The 17,262-nt window shown below is 37.9% G+C and overlaps 1 long non-coding RNA gene and 1 pseudogene across 1 annotated transcript; one reads left to right on the top strand and one right to left on the bottom strand.

The window, feature by feature from the left end:
* Positions 1-1,367: 1,367 nt before the first annotated feature.
* Positions 1,368-11,289, bottom strand: LOC113102746 (phospholipase D1-like; annotated as a pseudogene).
* Positions 11,290-15,974: 4,685 nt separating this feature from the next.
* On the top strand, positions 15,975-17,176 carry LOC113102747 (uncharacterized). Its single transcript, XR_003291129.1, has 3 exons — positions 15,975-16,111; positions 16,432-16,526; positions 17,084-17,176. It is a non-coding gene; the product is annotated as an uncharacterized LOC113102747 (long non-coding RNA).
* The last annotated feature ends 86 nt before the right edge of the window (positions 17,177-17,262 follow it).

Genomic DNA, 17,262 nt, shown 5'->3' with positions numbered 1-17,262 from the left:
TGTGCTCCTTAAGAGACGTTTTGAAAGGTTAGACCAACAGCTGTAACAGTTTCATGTATATTAGCAAAGATTTTACAGTTGAGGAGCCCCGCATTGATAGATACAGTCACTCAGCATGCTAAGAGAAGCCCCTTAGTAAATGCAATAAGTGCCTTCATCTGGGTTCAAATCATGTTTATTTAAAGCTCAGACCCATATTTAATGACACAATGGCAGGCAGGTAGGCAGCAGGCCGGAGAGGTGGCGTATAGACGAAATCAAGCTCCCATTTAGTGGCCTCAGTCATTTGTTGACTCACTCATCCATGCAGGGCCTTTATGTTTAATGCAGCTCTCAGGGGGGAAGGAAAGGCCCAGCGAGAAGGACTGGAATTATCAACCGCAGGCCCTTCAAGGGTGCCCCAGATGCTCCGTAATTGCAATTTTACGTTTGCTCGTTGGAAAAAGAAAAGAATAAGAAGGCAGAGGCCCTGAATCACCAACAAAAAAAAAAAAAAATCCCAGTAAGCATACGAGAGAAATGCAGTCTGGACCAGTGCTTTATGAGCACCATTGTTAGAACGGCTACAAAATAGAAATCACTCCAATTTTAGGTTAGGTTTGCTGTCAATGCTTTTGAGTGTGAATCACAGATCAATACAATTACTTCATAACATAGCGCACAAATAAATATGCAGCGGTCCTACAGATGAATTAACATTACATTTTAATGTAATCTAAATAAAAGATGTTACTTTCTGTACTGATTGGCGCATTGGTACACATGTTCAGAGGAGGCTTTAGCATCTGTCAGGTGCATGTCGACTTCCCCCATTGAGGTCTTTGACAGATATCAGAAACACCCAGCTGGCTATATGCATGGCCTGTTGACAAACATTGAGGGTCACTGTGTGCTATCACTCTCAATGGGTCACATTTACAAGAAGTTCATTCCTGTCCAATTCACTTACGCCTCTGTGCCTATGAGCAGAAGAGATATCACCCATTTCTGATTTGCCCTCTCTGTAGATAAATCCTTAAGAAATAACAAGGATTTTCTTTTTAATTGTACTGCTATTCCTAATTGTATCCAGCAAATTAATCGTGTAAAGCACAGCTGTTTTCAGCACTGATAATATTAAGAAATGTTTCGTGAGAACCAAATCAAGGATCCTGTGGTACTGTTATAGCTGTAGATAAAATAACATTATAAATGTATTAAAATTATTCATTAAAACAGAAATGCTATTTTAAATTGTAATATTATTTGATAAAATATCAATTTTTACAGTATTTTTGAATAAATAAATTCAGACATGATCAGCAAAAGACACGTAAAACAACTTTAAAAAAATAATATAAATAAAAAATCTTCCTGATGTGGTTGTCTTACATGAGTGAGGCTGGGGATAGGGCAGGACTGTGCTGAGGGCTTCTTCTCACACTTCCCACATCAGTCAGTCGGTGTTGGGAATCGTCCCATCTTCCATAGGCCAGATCAATCCCTCCCAGAAAGGCAAGTGACTGATCAATCACCACCAGCTTCTCATGGTGAGCCCAGAGCAATGCTGTGGAGGGCATGTGATCAGGGTGTCGGATGACCTGTCAATCAATAAAGATGGACAACTTGTCAGGTTCCTTTTCTTAACAAGATGCTGGGCAATTCTTTAGTGAAGAACAATGAAGAATAAAGTTATGTTCAGAATATTACAAATGTTACAGTCGTTGTACTATTTCTTGTATATTTGTTCTTGCACAAAATTAATGCTTTATTTAGTGAGGATGCATTCAATTAATCAAAAGTAATAGTAAAGACATTTACAATGTTTAAAAAAAAAAGATTTCAAATAAATGCTGCACTTTTGATCTTTCTATTCATCAAAATATCATGAAAACAAATGCATCACGGCTTCCACATATTGCGCAGTTGATAATAAGAAGAAGCACAAATTAAGCATATATTAGAATTTTCTGAAGGATCATGTGACTCTGAAGACTGGATTAATGGCTGCTAAAATCTAGCTGTGCATCACAGGAATAAATTACATTTAATAAAAGTAATTAAATAATAATAATAACAACAATGTGTTTAAATAGAAAATAGCACTTTTAAATTGTAAAAATGACAAATATTTCACAATATTATGGTTTTTAACTGTATTTTTAATCAAATATATGCAAACTCGGTGAGCATAAGAGAATTCTTTCAAATACATAAGAAAAATCATACCATCCACAAACCTTTGAACAAAATATGCAAAATACAAACAGAACATATATGAGGACAGCCTGGAAGTTCTTTAGATCTACGATGTAATCAGTCTTTCAAACATAGATTTCTCAAGACTCAATTTAATAAACTTTTTTGTCAATTGACCAAATTTCCCAAATATCAGCTAAAGAAATCCAGCCGGCTCTAAGCCCAAAATATCACTACAATGTAGATGGTGTCAACCTTTGTGCGAAACAGCTGCGTCTCCACCAGCTTTGGCGAAGCCTCCAGAGGACGCCGCCCCTGGCAGATGTTTCTACACCAGCAGGGCCCAGGAATACCTCCACCCAGCTGCTTCGCCGCACACGTCCTTGGGTGTGGATCCCAAGCCACTTCCAGTGTCACTCCTCTGCCTAGACTCAACCAGCACTCCAATAAGATAATGTGACGGCACGTCAATCACACACCAGCCTGGGGTGCTACGGTGATGAATACAACAGCGTTATGGTGCCACAGAAGCTCTGTGGCACCAGGGGAGAAATACTTGCCACCTCAGGCTCTTATGGAGACGATCGGCAAGGAAGAACCTGACCATCTCCAGACACAATCCGTAGGGTTCCCAACACAGCGATCCCCCTTATTCTACTACAGAGAATTATGGCAATGTCCAAACATGATCTAAGTAACATGCTATTCCTGTGTCCGGAGGTAGTGGGCATGCTGGGTACTCTCGTGCTTTCTATGATTTGTTTTGATTGGACCTTGGTTCTTGGAGAGATGTTTGTAGACGTAAGAATGGGAAGCTGATTCGGAGAGACGGGTCCCCTCTGTAATACTGTCAAGATTCTGCTTTTGACAATGTTTGACATAGTGATCAACTCACACTGATGTTAGAGTGAAGTCCCGTCAGGGTCTTCTTTGTGTACTCGCTGTTGAGACCCATCACTACCTCAACTTCTTTGTAGAGCAGGACAAATATCTTCACTCCTTGTTGCTGAGTTGACAAAAGACAAAATATTGTTAAACTACTTTTGGACTGGAAAAACTATAGAGACCTGGGTCAACTGCAAGGTGCAACATAATATATGGATGTGCGAGAAGAAAAAGGAAACTGTCTGAAGTCCAGATTTGAGCAGGTGTTCAGACTCACTGCTTTCCGCTTGAGGACATGGTCTAATCTCCACATGTTCCCGTCTACTACCGGCCGTTTGAGGAAGATTTCTGGGCTTAACCTGAGGGCCATATCAAAACCAATCAATGCTTTGACAACATCTATACAACTCTCATTCTTTATTTCTGTTATATGAAAGCAATAGTTCACCCAAAATTGGATTTTTGTCACAATTTATTCAGTTGTTATTATTATGTTGTTCCAAACACGTATGGCTTTGTTATTCTATCAAGCAAAAAGATACATTTTTAAAGAACATCCTGGCAACTCTTTTCAAAATTTTCATGCACAGAAATAATTTATATTCATATGGTTTAGGACAACAGGGTCAGTAAATATGATATGTCTGAATGTCTGTTTTTGATGAACTACTTCTTTAAAAATGTATACTTGTTTGGGTCAGTAGGTATTGCTAAAAAGCCAATGAATCCACTGTACTACAAAACCAGTCATGTATTTTTCTCCTTTTATAAAACATCTCAGTCCAACTTTGAGAAAATCAAACTGACGTCGCAGTGGTACATAATATGGTACATTAAAATGTGCGCCATAAGCGCTCACAGAGTTGTAAAAGCGAGGTACATGGGGAGTAATTGAAGCTGATGTTAATCTGTACCACCAGGCTGTGATGAAGATTTCCTCCTTTGCTCCTTCCAGGGCATCAGCTATGGCATCAAAGTATCCAGCTGCGTTGACAAACCTTCAAAAGGAGCACAGGGAATTTCATTTAAGAACTGTGTCAGGCTACTTCACAGAGATTTAAGAGAAGACGTTCTAGTAAGTGTTGCTCACACAAAAAGAACAAAGAATGAGGACTAGCTGAATTGAATTGAAGATTCCTATAATATTTTAAACTGACAATATTGTACTATTTAAATATATTTAGAAAGAAAGAATTATGTCTTCTATCGTTTTAATTGGGTTATCACAATATATTTAAATAATTAATATGACAGCAGGTTTTCTTACCATTTAGATGAAGTGTTTTCTCTAACAGGGGTGAAAGACCCATGGCGGTTTTCCCTCAGAAAGTCCTGTCCAAACATTTGAGAAAACTCGTCTATTGAGTGCCCCCACCAACGAGCCTGCCTATACGTGGAGCACTTGATAGTAAGCGCCCTGTCCAAAAAACAAAAATGTTGATTAATACTTGTTTTTGTCATTACAAAACAAAACAAAAAATTCACTTTTGTCTCGTTTTCCAGTAAAAATCTAATCATCCTTCTTAAACAAGACCAATTTATTGAACTTACTATTATCTTTATTAAGACAAGACTTACAGAATACTGAAAATACACATATGAAGCTTTTGAAAGCATGTTCAATAACGGTAATTGCATGATGAAATAGCTGAAATATAAAACACATTTTTCTCAACCTGCCTGCAAAGATTCTCAATCGTGACTCCATGCCTGACTCCGGTCTCCCGGGTCCCTATTTTGATGTGAAATCCCTTATCGTACAGAATCACCGTGCCTACTTGGCCATCCTCTGGCCTCATGTAGAGAACAAAGGAGTCTTTTACCACCAGCCATCTGAAAGATGAAGCAGTCACCACATGAGAGCTGGGACAAGGGGGAGAGCCATTCTATCAGCTTTGGGAAAACATCATAATAACCTAAATAAGTAAACAACCGAAAAAGAAGACATGCCATGACCCAAAGGCTCAGCAAGGTCGCAATCCGAGGAGAAAAATTCAATTGTGTAAGAGTTATGTTACTGTAGCTGCTTGTCAAAAAAAAAACAATAACACTCCTATCCGCAAAGATGAAGTAGTTCAACATCAGCATCTGTTATTCACCAATATTCATTTCAGGGCTTGGTGTTCTTACTTGTGAAACCATGAGATGAAGATCACGCACTACTGATTAAACTGTTTTTCTCAGAAAGATATTATGTCCACAAATCGTGTAGAAAGTTACAGTTTTCAACACAGTATTATGATTTCCTGAGTGTAACATGTAAAACAGTTCTCACCTTTTGGACCACCGGTAACAGACACTGTTGGATCCGCACCAGTAACACACAGGGAATGTGTTTCCTCCTGATTTCTTTAAGATCAGACCTTCACTTTTGTCAAGGCATATACACATATAAATGTACAAACACAAATCAAGCCATTTTTTTATATATATTTTACTTTACTATATGTAGATTCTTACATTCCTTTTGGTCCGAGATCCTGAATAAATGAGATCTGACTCACTTCCAGAAATTCCAGCTGAAATAAAATTCAGTTTGCATCAGTAAGCCTCAATCCAGCTTTGTGGGAAATGTATATGAGCCACACACCAGTTACTTCCAAAATATCATAATTTAATATATCTTTTAAACATTTTAGTTATGGTGACTAAAATGAAGTAATAATTGGCATCTGCTTTGTACAGTCCAGTTCTACCTTAATAATTAGAAAGCAAAGTGTGAGGTGAAATTTGAGGCAGGGGGCGAATGTTTCGGGGTACAGGTAGTCTTTAATTAGCCCTGCAAACGAATGCTAATTATGTGACTGTCAGAGAATTAGCCTGTGAAGCACTAAGCTAAGTGTGGAATCACCTCTCAGAGGCGTTCTCTACAAAAGAGACGGTTTTAATGAGTGGAGACACAGCAGGTAGAGTTTCTTCCAGAACCTTCATTCTGCCATCATGTGACACAATGGTAACTGAACATTTTTTTTTTTTTACACTAGAACGATTCCCAGACAATAGCATTGCACAGATAGATTATATTAGAAATAAATTGTGAATAAAAATTGGTTATACAGTCATTATGTCCTTATTATGCACTAACAGAAAGGACCATGCTATTTTGGGCATGGTAGCATAATGATAACCCTATTTTTTTATGCTGTTTGATTATTTCATTATATTACCATCACATGGTACTGCAAAATTACTTTTCACACAGTTGTGACTTACAGTTGCAGGATGTGTCCTATATAAATGCCTTTTCAATATATTCCTCAGATAGTCCTCAAGTTGCAGCTGTAAGAACAAAACAAAGATTGAAACACTGAAATAAGCATGTTTAAATACAAATACAGCAATTACGGCATAAACTAAATTAAAGCAATCTTTTTGAAGTCAACTTTTACTCTATATGGTATTTTACATTTACATATGAGCAGTATAGCAATATTGACTGAACTGAAAATAAACAATGTAACTTTTCTGCTAATGAGCTGTTCCTCCTTGACGAGGGCATCGGGTCTTCGTGGTAACGTTGGGATGTGTTCTCCATGAAACAGTTTACGGCCTTTAAATGACCTCCTTCTGACTGAGTGACTGTCAAAAAGAGGAAACCTGACTGTCAATATTTGGCAAGATTTGGTTGTGTGTCCATGAAAGCACCTCTGATTTGATTAACTGAGAGGTAACAGTGCACGTGAGGCTGAGAAAAGGCTTTTGCGTAGGGCTCAGGGGTGCTAACAAGAATACATCTGGGACAAATTGAGGTACACCCAACTGAAAAATGAAAACACTCAGCGGCACAAAAAGCTATTGGGCGGACTGTGTGTTCAAGGCTTGTGGCGTGTTTGTGAGAGAATGTGTGCATACAGAGATGAAATTAGTAAAGCACATCTTACATTCGGCTTGGCAGGGGTATTTTTTAAGAGGGCCCTGAATTTGAGCAGCTCCTGATGAAGTGCCTGGAAATGCTTAAAACGACGCTTGATTTTCCACTTGAAATCTCCATGGCTCAACTCTCATCGTATACAGGTTGGGATTCAGCACCCTTTGAGTGGAATCATTTCAAGACAACAAAACTGATTTGAATATAATGTACAGATATCTAATCATGATGCATGTTACATTATGTATCATAAAACATTAAAATACTCCATAACTATTGTTTTTTATCATATCATATATTTATCATAACAGCATTATAGTTCTAAATATTGTTTAAGAACATCTTAAGTGTTGAAGAAATGTGCAAGTGATTCATTTGTGATCCCATTTCTTTCTTTTTTTTACCCCTGGTAGATGTGAATCGCTCCACCTCTGTCACCTGTACTTGGGATTGGCACTTCTTCAAGAAATATACACCCATCCAGGGACTTGAATGGAAGAAAGCTGTATATTGCTTGGAAGGATATGTTCCTTGGTTCTGAAAACAATCATAATATAGAAATGTTATTGATCATATCTCAAGGGAGATCAATGAGAAAACACTGACACACACCTTGATGGTGTGGTAATCATTCAGACTCATGCTGGCCTTGTATTTTTAAATGGCTGATAACATCTTAGCAATCTAAAGTACAGCTACTTTAGAAATAGTTTGTTTGGCTTTTCATCTTTTGAAGTTGAGCAGTAATGTCATGGAGAGGCTCCATTTGATTGTCAGCAGGATAGCGATTGAAGACTCCAGCTGGAGGTGTATATGGTGTGTGTGCGCTTGAGTTTCTCAAAGCTAAATCTGCTCTGCATCAGATAATGATATACTTTAACCTGTTGGAAATTAACATGTTTGTACCCTGGTAATATTAATGAACGCACTGCTTTAGCGGTGAGTATAAGTTGCACTTTCTGTGAACAGGGTACAAAACAGAGCTTGAATCTTTTTCAGCATATGGTCAGTGAGGAGATTAACATTCAGGACAAAAAATTGATCGTCAACCCCAGGAGGTCAAAATAAATATTATATGACCTGGATTTTCTATTTATTTTATATGAGGTTTGCAATTTTTGCAACACTGTTACCAAAATCTGTGATGTTAAAAATACAGTATACACAAAACTTGGATTTATCTAGCATTAACTAAACACTGGAATTCAGGATTACTTAGCCTAAATTCACTTAGGTGCTGTTTGAGTCAAATTTTAATTTATAGTTATTAGATACATTTATATTTACCATGAATGAAATAAAATAATGTTTTATATTTTTATCTAGAAGTGACTTGTAGAAAAGAGTTGAAGTATCGGCTGTGGGTTTCTATTGCACTACACTGCTCCAGCATCTCAAAGTTCAATATACAGACATCTGATTCACTTTCCTTCTGACATACAGCATCTACAGCATTATGCTGAGAGGTCACTGATGAAAGCAAGGACACAGTACCGAGCAGTTTACCTCCACAGAGGTCAGTATGGCCACTTAAATCCAGCTCCTCTGGGTCGTCTTGTAGGTCATCTTGGTCCAAGCTGCCAGAGAACTGACTCATGACTGACTCCAGTCGCTCCAGTTTAGGAGGCCCTTGACGGCCCCTCAGAGACATTTTCACTTCATCTACAAAAACAATGAACATTATTTCACTACAGTATACATTATTACAAGAATAATTGTATTTTTAAAAAAAAAATAATTTATGAATTGTATAGTGCTTTTGTGATAATAATAATAATAATAATAATAAGAAAAAATATTTTATTAGTTACACATCTGCATTTGACATTATTTCGCTGTTGGTAAGCTAATTTAAACACTTTTCATATTGTTCCCATGACCATTTACTTATGCAGAACCCCTTCAAATCATTTAGCTGCATTTCAGTGTTTTGTCTGCTCAGATTTTTTCCGGTCACTGATAATTGGCCCCATATGCAAAATGCATGAAATATGGATTTAATATCACTTGGCTGGTTGCAGCACTTTGGTATTTATATGAGGGGGAAATCTGTTAATGAGGGGCTCCTCCCCTGTCTCCTGACCGGCTCCAGAGCCAATGGCCCAAATGCAAAGTGACAGACAAGTCATCAGAAACATGGAGATCTAATGTCTTGTGATCCCAGAAAGTGTGACAGACATTGATTTTTTTGCAATCTGACGGTACATGCAATGATAAAAGAAAGGAAAGGTCAGGGTCAAATGGCATGAAAGTGAGGAAATGGCTGGATATCACGCAATGTCATGGCCCACAAACCTTTTCCGCAACTAAACAATACAAGTAACTTATTTTTATTAACTTTATGCTTGTTAGTGAAAACAGCTGTGCTATATGAAAGTGCATTCATTTATATTAAACCCTTTCACGTATGAGTTTAAAATATCCTGGCTGAGCCCCCAGAGGGGGTTTGTTTTAGGCAACCGTTTTTTTGGTAATGAATGTATAGCCTATTTGTTCCCATGGTGACGTGTTATGCTTGTCATGTGACACAGGACTGTATGATACATGGATGGCTTTTATTTTGTTTTTTCCTTTTTTTTTTTATATATATTAATAAACATACTCACTATGATGTATTATTATATTATATGCGCAAGTAAATGTATTTGGTAGTTTAAACACTTTTATAATGACCGTGTTAGCTGATCTATACCAGGTGAGGGGTGCCACCATGTTACTTTCGCGCTGAATCTGAGCTATGGGATTTACAACACGTATATTCATCCTCTCTTCCCAAAAGACGTTAAAGTATGTCTCCGGTAAACTGGGAGAAGAGCAGATTAAACGTTATCTACACAACATTAATAAAACATGCCATCAGATTATATTTGTAAGGTTTATTGCTACTTCCATAGACACCCGCACGTATTTTACAAACTATAAATGTATGGTTTTGCTAGTACATATTTCCAGGGCCGCTGCTGGCCAAATGGGTGCCCTAAGCAGGATTGCATTGTTGTGCCCCCTCCCTCAAATATTATAAAACACCTACTATAGGGGTCTAAATAGAACTTTAATACATTTATAAAAAGTAAATGCATAAATAAATTGTAATTCAATTGTATAATTTACTTATTACAATTGTAGCTCCAGACAGTTATGTCTATGATTTTATTTACACAATTCTCTGATTGATTTTAAAGTCTCAAGCATTCAGAGATTTCACTTGGATGGGATAAAAGCAGAGCACAAATTCAGAATATGGACACCATACATGTCACTTGATTAACATCACTCAACTATTTCTATATACTAAAGTAATAATAATAATATAATAGTAATAATATACATATCTGAATGCAACTTTTTAAAATTGTGTTTAATAATGTCCTTTTAAAATAGATAGAAGTATTATATATTTTGTATGTTGTAAGAAAAGAAGATTTTATACACGTAAATTTTACAAACATTGTTGATCTTTTGCTATATTGATCATATTTATACATCTATTAAATAGGCATTGCTCTTAAAAAAACTCTTTAGTCTAGCTTGATACATTTATCAATAACAACAGCTGAAATTAATTTTAATCAATTCAATTGTTCAGAGATCAACAGAGAAAGATACTTTGTTATGTCTGCTCAAAATTTAAAAAATTATAAGACAATATTTTTTTTTGCTTTGCACCCAATGGTGTATCACTGTGGTCTTTCAGGTAAGATAACAAAGTTACTGTAAAGTATACACAATACTCTTGATATGAGAAACACGCAGGACAACGAGTTTACTGGATTAGATTGGATCTGTGGGGGATCCAAATTCATACATTTATTTAGGCCGCAAATTGTTCATGATAATCATATATGTGTGACAACTGCAATGTTAAATAAGGTTATTCGTTTGTGGGGTAATTAGACAGGATGTGATCTCCATTCTATGACAGTACAAACGGGACAGAGGCAATTCATTAAGCAGGTAATAGAGCACATTATTGTGTAAATGTTCTGCATCCGACTAAATCAATCACCACTATAACTGCACATTCTTTCATTAAAGTGAATTACAAAGCTGGAAGAGGGAAAAGATTGGAGCTTGGAACAGCAGGACAGCAAACTAAGAAAACACAGAGAGTTCTTACCTCATTTTGAAGCCCGTGGAGGAAGAACGCTTCTCCGGACTCTCCTAAGAGACAGGAGATTGCAACAGGTCGTCACTACTCAGCTTCTAAAATCTCTGTGCTAACTCAGATAACTGATTTCTGTTAACTTAAGGAGTTTCAGGGCTGTTACCCTCTTTGAATTATGGCAGCAATATGACTGGACAGTTCCATTCACGGCTCTTACAATGTATCATCACACCATAGGGGAACAAGGGAACGGTTTCACTGAACGCTCCAAAGCCCCTATTGATAGTGCAAAGCTCTGCCACTGGTGCGAGTGTTTGTGTTTGAAATGTTTGTACCAGGAATCAGACAGCTACAGCTAATCTCTGTGATGTCATCTCTCATGGAGATCGGGACTGGTGGAGGACTGGCCACAGTGCTATTTGTGTTGCTGAGTGAGTTGTGATGTGTCAGCGGTTCAAGAGAAGTCGGACAATCATCATTATGACAGTTGTCACTATTGTAGTTGAAATCTCAACAGGCACATGGTGTGCCCATTCAGGGTGTATTTTCTAAGGTAAACACAACAGGATGATCAAGGGTGGAAATTATAAAATGGCAAGTGACTCTAGATAAGCCTAGTTTGTGGCCTATATCCAGTTCCAAATCCAAACATCTTGCATAGCTTTGAATTCTAATTGTACAGTGCTGCCTACCCCCTTGGTAAATATGAGCAAAGGTGGCTGTGAAAATAAACTTTTAATGTTTTATCCTTTTGATCTTTCATTCTAACCTTTCACTGAACTAAAACAATGGATAGTGGGGGAAACTCACATTATGAAATAAATGTTTTCCCTAGTTCACGTTAGCCACAGCTATTGGCACCCTATAATTGCAATGTCTTTTCCCCAAAATAACTTCTGAGTTTTCTCCTATAATCCCTGATGAGTTTGGGAGAACACTTGACAAAAGATCAGAGAACATTCCTTCATCCAGAATCTCTCCAGATCCTTCAGAATAGCAGTATATATACATACTCTATAAATATATAAACTGGAGTTTGTTTTTGGATGAGCAAGAGTTGTTGTTTTTCTTTTTTCTTGAAACTGTTTTGATGTAATCCCAAGATTCCTGTGATCCCTGTGATGGCACCACTGTATGACTCATACAGTTGCATTATCATACTATATATGGTTTTTAAAGAAATAGTTAATCCCAAAATTCAAATTTGAGGAAAATGTACTCATCCTCAGGCCACGCAGAAAATAGAAGAATTTGTTTTTCATCAGATTTGGAGAAATGCAGCATTTCATCTTTGCTCACTAAAGGATCCTCTGCAGTGAACGGGCGCCATCAGAATGAGAGTCCAAACAGCTAATAAAACATCGCAACAATTTACAAGTAATCCACATGACTCAAATCTATCAATTAAAGTCTTGTAAAGTGAAAAGCTGTATGTCATAACAAATCCATATTTAAGAGCGTTTTAACTTTAAATCATTGCTTCCAGCTTAAATAAAAGTCTTCTATCCATAATGTTGCTTTCTATAGGAAACAAAACAAAACAAAACAAAAATGATCAGGAGAGAAATGTGCAGATATCAAATCTAAACTAGATCTAAACTCAGGAGAGAAATGTGCAGATATCAAATCTAAACTAGATCTAAAATAAATTCTAAACAAATATGTTGATGGACAACTTTAGACAGACTTGGGGAAGAAGTGATGGTTTAAAGTTTAAATGGCTTAATGATGGATTTATTTCTCACAAACATGAAGCTTTTCATTTCTCTCGAGACGTTTATTGACTTGGATGGCACCAGGATCCAGTGATGAGCAAGTGATGCTTGGATGATGCTAAATTTCTAGCCTACTGTTCTTAATAGTGACACCTCTATGGATGCAAGTAGTTTGTTAACTTCTGCTGCTGCTTCCAAATGTTTATCTTTTCATCCTTTTCGATGCTTATTTGTATTATTTGCTTATTTTGAACAAATTTAAGGGTGCACTCTTAAATTTAATTTCTCAACTCGTATACCTTCAGTTTGGATTGCTGGATCACATGCTGATCCACCATGTCACTTTTGACTGCCATCTTGGGCTCATATGTTTATAAAGTTAACTTACAGTAAGCATTTACATTATGTAGCGGCTATTGTTAACAATTAAACCTTGCACAGTATCTTGGCTTTTTATGTTTTTTATTTTATTTTTTAGATAAAGCATACAATCACAATTCACTGCTTGACATTTCCTGTCATGCCATCAACTGTGCAGTTTTTCCTCACATTATATCCAGTCGGCTGGCTCAGGTCACGTGGACGTCACACGGTCGGGCTATTCTTCGCGCGCTAGCAGGAAGTACAGACGAGAGGCTCGTACAGGGATCAGCATCGTTTAGCCACGTATTAAGCCTGTATTTTCTATTTTTCGTATTTATTTGACACCGGCGATTTAAAGCTTGTATTGCTCGTCTTCAACAGATTGTAAATCTTACTCGTCGACGGGAATACAGTTATTGACGTCAGTGCACGCTAATATTATTATTATTTGTGAATCGTGTTTTGACGGTCGTCATTGTCGCGCGAGCAAAATATATGAATAGACAACGTAGAAAGCGTGAAATGGTTTCGTATCCTTGCTCGCTTTAACAGCCGGTTGCTATGCATTGCATACATCTGTGTGTACAGCTATGCAGCAAAGCATGCAACTGTGCTGAGATGTCACACCGCCTTTTCTAACAAATCTCTGTAGTGCATACTCTAGGTATGTTGCCAGTGCATGCGCCTTTCTCGCAAGATGTTTGCTTCTTATTTTTGAAGTCTTATTTTTGGAGTGTTAGCTTGCTGTTTTAACGTTCCACCTGCTTTCTTTGTTCTGCAACACAGTGGTGGGTCAGAATGAACAAAAACCACATGAAAGATGGTGCTTTCTGGAGCCTTACGGGATCATCAACATCCCCCTGCCAAAACTGGGACCCTTGCACTCCCGGCTGGTCACTGCCTTTGTTGCCCTGATCTGTTTCATAAACAGCTATGATGGGGACTTTGTCTTTTGATGGATTCAGAGCCATCAATCAATAACAAGGTATCACCCTCAATCTAGGTTATTTATTTATTTGTTTACATGTTTATTATGAAAGAAATAGTTTACCTAAAAATCTAAATTCTGACATTCATTTCAAAGACAAGTAAGTGTAGTTTTTCATACAATGACAATGGATGGGGACCAAGGAGTGGCCATGGTCACTATTCAGTTTCATCGCATGAAAAAAGCACCTTTGACATTCTGTTTGAGTAAATGATTATGGAATTTCCTTTTCAGGTAAACTGCCCATTTAAACATGCATATTGTTGCTTTGTGGTTTCAACACACAAATCATGTCAATACTTTAATAGTACATGATATTTGCACCTTTTTTGCAGTATTTAATACATTGTCTTAACAGGGTAACTCTCATTTCATAGGATTTGAATCCTGACACTCCCACTGAGTAACATCTGGAAAAATGACTTTGGGGAAGTAACTTAAGTAGCAACTCCAGTCACAAATCCTACCGGCCGCTGACCGTCCTGACCTTCAGGTATGTTCACCACAAAGACAAAAGACTCTTTCAATTACTGCTGTGTGACTGATGATTAACACAAGGTAATAGTCCAACGTGCTTATAGTGACATATTGTCAAACCTCTTTGCATGTATTAGATGTGTGGACTTGTAATTTTATTCTCAGTGGGAAATCAAAAGAGGTCCCCGAGTGCTTCCTCACTGAATGCCACAATAATTGACATTAAAATTGGAATGCTATATTGCCTTTTTTTAAACTCGTTTTAGAATTGTCTCTGGCATTTGACTGCAACTGTGAGGAATCCTATACAGGGGCATAAATTCATGTCCTGCATGCTGTTAATGAGAATGACATCGTTTTGCATCAGTAATGGCCCCGTTTATAACCGCATCAACCATAAGTTGCTTTATAATGCCCATGATTCTCTGTATGCCATCGTATCTCTGCTGTTTAATGTTCAGAAATATACAAAAACATTTGTGATTGTTGCACAAGTTCAAAGTTAGTTTTAATCCTTGCGATTTATTACTTAATTTTCGCAGGATCAACTACCTCTTGGCTGGTGGACTGCATCCGATGCTTCCACATGCCTCAACGTTGCCTCTCCACTGTGTTATTTTCTGTGTTAGATGATCGATGTGTTTGCAATATTAATTGGCGGCCCGGTTCAAGACGGAAGAGGGCGAAACCAGTCTTTCTCCAAAAGCTTCCTTCCTGCTGCGCTCTTCTTTGCTGCACATCCAGTTCACACGGAAGTGTAAGTAGAGTGGGAAGACGTGATTCAAGCAGGCCGTCTCGCCCGGTAAACAATCTCGGACTACAATGCTCCCATATCACAATGTTCATGATGTTGCATGAAATATACATTACAAGCCCGTGGAGAAGAAAGCTTCACGCAGCTGGTGTGCATCGCATAGGTGGGCTCTACAGTCAGCCATGGCTATTAACAGCTTTGCCCTGCCATGGATGCATCCGAGCATGGTAGAGTCTGCAATGCTCTGGTAGCTGTTCTTTATCAGGTTCAGAAAGACCGGCCCTGGGACTTGGAGGGGTTGAGGTTCAGAGAGACCACTGACTTGGGCCTACCGGATGAATCAAAGAACATGGGCCCCAGGACTCCAGCCAAGGCCGACTGCAGTTCTGTAATGAGTGCTGCCTCCTGCCTTCACTGTTAATTTGACACTGCCAGAAATACAGGCAATTTCACAGACGAAAGGCCGGCGAAGGATGTTTTTATGCAACTGTTTTTTGCCTTTAATGTCCAAGCAGGATTTCATTTGTTTCGGGTGTAAACGTAGCTGCCGTTAAAACGATTGCCCTTGGGGTGGATTTCACGGTCGTGGACCCATCTTGAAGATTGATACTGCTTGATGAGACAGTGTCTTTACTCTCTAAAAGTATTTAGTTGATCTTGAATAATCTCCTCTGTTGGCTCTCTGTCTTGTAGGTGGCTGGCATTGTTGGCAGAGCAGATTTGTTATGTGCCCTCTTTTTTCAGCTCTCTTTTCTGGTTTACTGCAAAGCATTTCAAGGTCAGTCGATGCACTAGACAGGCTAATAAACAGATCATTGAATTGCTGAGTTTGCGGACAAATAAACCAGATTTTTGTGAAATGGATCCACCAATTCATCGAAAAGATCACATGATTAATTTATGGACTTGTTTAAGGATACATTTATGGATTCTTTGTTTGGTATTTGAAGCTTAAAATCTTATCTTTTTGAGGACTTGTTGCAAGTTGGTAATGAATTAATTCTGTGCAGACACTGCATGTTAGGATCTCACTGAATGTCTTACTTTGCATTAAGCATACAGTTTAAGTGTAGAGATTTTTTGAATTTCTCCCTGTAGGTGGTGATAAAAAGTTCTCAGTATTGTGGATATTTGGCAGCATTCTTCTTTGTGCTGTCGCAATGCTGTGCAAGGAGCAAGGCATTACGGTTTTGGTGAGTGAAAATATCCATACATTTGAGAGAGCTGCAGGTCAAATAAGGTCATATGCAATAAGCACATACCATATTTTTCGGACTATAAGTCGCACCGGAAGTATAAGTCGCATCAGTCAAAAAATGATGAGGAAAAAACAACACACATATATAATATACTATATATATATATATATTAAGTCGCACTGGACTATAAGTTGCATTTATTTAGAACCAAGAGAAAACATTATCGTCTACAGCCGCGAGAGGGCGCTCTATGTTTGCTTAGTGTAGACTACAAGAGCACTGAGCCACATAGAGCGCCCTCTGGCGGCTCTAGACAGTCATGTCTTCTCTTGATGCATTTTTAGTTCATTTTCTCTTGGTTCATGCCAAATTAATTTTGATAAATAAGTCGCACCTGTCTTATAGAGTCGCAGGACCAGCCAAAACTTATGAAAAAAGTGTGACTTATAGTCCGGAAATACAGTACATGTTACATTATCTCTCTTCTATTTTTACAATACAGAGCTTTGGTCATCCATAAAATATCTTAGTCCTTTCTTCTGTGTGTTAAGGGAGTAAATGCTGCTTATGATATTCTTATGGTCTGCAATCTAAATATCTATGAGCTTGCTCACCAGCTGCTTTCCAGGAGAAAATCAGCTGATTGTAAGTGACTTATTCATAGGGTGTCACTCTTTGGACCAAAACAATCTTTGGATTGATTTATACTTTCTCTTTTCCACCCAGATTG

The sequence above is a fragment of the Carassius auratus genome, unplaced genomic scaffold (assembly GCF_003368295.1).
Source record: "Carassius auratus strain Wakin unplaced genomic scaffold, ASM336829v1 scaf_tig00217756, whole genome shotgun sequence".
Lineage (NCBI taxonomy): Eukaryota > Metazoa > Chordata > Actinopteri > Cypriniformes > Cyprinidae > Carassius > Carassius auratus.
The sequence above is the reverse complement of the archived record's forward strand: the minus strand, read 5'-3'. Positions and strand labels throughout refer to the sequence as shown.